Below are 3,572 nucleotides of genomic sequence, written 5' to 3' on the forward strand. Positions count from 1 at the left end.
CCTCAAACCCCTGACAACCACAGGTCATTTAAGTATCTTCATACTTTTGCATTTCCCAGAATGTTGTATAGTCAGAATCATATAGTATGTAGCTGTTTTAGCCAGGATTCTCCAGAGAAACAGAACTAATCGTATGTATATAATATACATATATATATAAAGAGAGAGAGATAGTAAGAGACTTATAATGAGGGATTGGTTCAGTGACTATGGAATCTGAGAAATCCCAATGTCTGCCATATGCAAGTTGGAGCATAGGAAAGCCAGTGGTGTAGTTCTAAATTTGAAAGCCTGAGAACCAGGGAAGCCCCAGTGATTTAAGCCATAGTGCAGTCCAAGAGCCCAAGAACAAGAAGCACCCATGTGTGAGGGCAAGAAAAGATGGATATTCCAGCTCAAGGAGAGAGCAAATTTGCCCTTCCTTCACCTTTATGTTTTATTCAAGACCTCAATGAATTGGATAATGCCCACCCACATGGGTAAGGGTGATCTTCTTTACTCAATCTGCCAATTCAAATGCAAATCCCATCTAGAAACACCCTCACAGACACACTCAGGAATTATGTTTTACCAGCTGGGTACCCATTTATCTGGGTATACCTTATTTAGCCCAGTCAAGTTGACACAAAGTTAACCGTCACAGTAGTCTTTTCATTTTAGTTTCACTTAGTAAGATGCATTTCAGTTTCCTCCATGTCTTTTTTATGGCTTGGTATTTAATTTCCTCTTAATATTAAACAATATTCTGCTGTCCAGATGCACTACAATTTATCCATTTGCCTACTGAAAAACATCCAATTTGCTTCCAAGTTTCAGCAACTACAAATAAAGCTGCTATAAACACTTGTATTCACAAAAGACTCCAAATAGCCAAAACAACTTTGAGAAAAAAGAACAAAGCTTGAGGAATTACACGTCCTGATTTCAAACTATATTAAAAAACCTACAGTAATCAAAACACAATGGTAGTGGCATAAAAAGAGACACATAGACCAGTGGAAAAGTATAGAAAGCTCAGAAATAAACTCACATATACACAGTTAACTGATCTTTGACATGGGTGCCCATGGTTACTGTCTTCAATAAATGGTGCTGGGAAAGCTAGATATCCACATTGCAAAAGAATGAAATTGGACTCCTCTCTTATATCACTCACAAAACTAACCTGAAATGGATTTATGACTGAAATGTAAGACCTGAAATCATAAAACTCTTTGAAAAAAATATAGGGAGAATCTCCTTGACATTGGTCTTCGCAATGATGTTTTAGATAATCCAAAAGTGCAAGCAACAAAAGCAAAAATAAACAACTGGGACGACTGCCAGGGTCCAGCCCTGGTGGATCCAGGGAATTTGAAGTGGGGTCGGAGTCAGCGTCTGAGGAATTAATTGCTTAATTAAAGATATGGAGGGAGATTAGAAAGAAATAGTGTAGTAGGAAAATAAGTGGAGAAAAGATGCTGAATAACTTGGTTTACGTGAAAAACCAATACAACTCCAAGACAAGGTGTTTGCACCATCTACATAGGCCACTGGCACCTGCTTGAATAGCAGAGGGTGCTCCGCCTTGGGCTCCCTCTTGTGTGGGTCTTAGAAGCCAGGGCAAGTATGTAGACATGGCAAGCCTCCACGCTCCAGATGGGAATTCAGCCTGAAAAGAAGAGAATGAGAAAAGACCACAAGGGGGAAACCAGTCTTTCCAAGAACTGGTCCATTTCTTCATTTTCCAAATCCACATTTATACTTTTAGTTATACATAGAGATAAATGTGTTCTCAGCATATCTTTGTTCTTTCAGGGGTCTTACATTTGTTTTACAATATCTTCTGGTCTGGAGACCGATTAACATTTTTATGGCCCCACCTTTCTTTCTATTGATAAAGCTTAATCAATCAGAAAACTTGTTCCCCTTAAGATCTATTTAGTCTTAAGATAGTGATAAAGTTACATTTTTACATGGACACAGTGATTTATAACAAAGAAAGAGGAGTACAGTGATCTATAACAAAAGAGAAAATTCATTAACTCAAAGTCAAGTATTGCTAACATCAAAACTACTATATTTCCTTTTCTACATTCCAATTACATTGATTAACATACTCCCAGGTGCCTAAGGATATGGAGGCCTGGCGGTAATCATTAACTTAGCAATGAAACCCTGCACCAACATGATTTTTATCTTTAGAAAAACCCAATGCTGACTAAGACTTTCAAAATACTCCAAACTCTCTGTGCTGTTTATGGCTGAAAGGTTGTAAACAATCATGTACATAGTAGCAAGAGTGTGGATAATCCTATCACACAAGCTAGTCTGCCAGCAGAGAGGTTTGACCTGAGACACCCTTGTCATGCCCAGGAGATTTGTTATCTGGAGTCCTAAGTTAACTCCTTTACAGAGAGAGGTGGTGGGGGATAGCCCCCCATAAAGTCAGAGGTGTAGGTAAGAGCATAAAGCAGTAAAGTAGGCAACTCTGGTTTTGGGGGTAGATGCTTGGGAACAGGGAGTCTCCTGAGGCTCGATCCCACATTTGCGTATGCCAAGGCTCCTTCCTCATGAACTTTGCCATGGGCGCAGTTCCTCACGCTGGCTCCCGGCAGATGGCATCACACCAAAAAGCTCTACAGCAAAGAAATAACCAAGAAATGAGAAGACAACCTACAGAATGGGTGAAAACATTTGCAAACCATGTATCTGATAAGGGGTTGTTATCTAAAATATATAAAAAACTCATGCAACTCAACAGCACGGAAACAAACAATCTGATTTTTAAAATAGGCAAAGAGCCTGAGTAGACATTTTTCCAAAGAAAATATACAAACGGTCAGTTCAATTCAGTTCAGTCGCTCCGTCGTGTCCGACTTTTTGCGACCCCATGAATCGCAGCACGCCAGGCCTCCCTGTCCATCACCAACTCCCGGAGTTCACTCAGATTCATGTCCATCGAGTCAGTGATGCCATCCAGCCATCTCATCCTCTGTCGTCCCCTTCTCCTCCTGCCCCCCATCCCTCCCAGCATCAGAGTCTTTTCCAATGAGTCAACTCTTTGCATGAGCTGGCCAAAGTACTGGAGCTTCAGCTTTAGCATCATTCCTTCCAAAGAAATCCCAGGGCTGATCTCCTTCAGAATGGACTGGTTGGATACCCTTGCAGTCCAAGGGACTCTCAAGAGTCTTCTCCAACACCACATAGATACATAAAAAGGTGCTCATTACCAAAGAAATTAAAAGACGCTTACTCCTTGGAAGGAAAGTTATGACAAACCTAGATAGTATATTCAAAAGCAGAGACATTACTTTGCCGACTAAGGTCCATCTCGTCAAGGCTACGGTTTTTCCAGTAGTCATGTATGGATATGAGAGTTGGACTGTGAAGAAGGCTGAGCCCCGAAGAATTGATGCTTTTGAACTGTGGTGTTGGACAAGACTCTTGAGAGTCCCTTGGACTGTAAGGAGATCCAACCAGTCCATTCTGAAGGAGATCAACCCTGGGATTTCTTTGGAAGGAATGATGCTAAAGCTGAAACTCCAGTCCTTTGGCCACCTCATGCGAAGAGTTGACTCATTGGAAAAGAC

This window comes from Oryx dammah, unplaced genomic scaffold, assembly GCF_014754425.2.
Source record: "Oryx dammah isolate SB20612 unplaced genomic scaffold, SCBI_Odam_1.1 HiC_scaffold_28, whole genome shotgun sequence".
In the NCBI taxonomy this organism is placed as follows: domain Eukaryota; kingdom Metazoa; phylum Chordata; class Mammalia; order Artiodactyla; family Bovidae; genus Oryx; species Oryx dammah.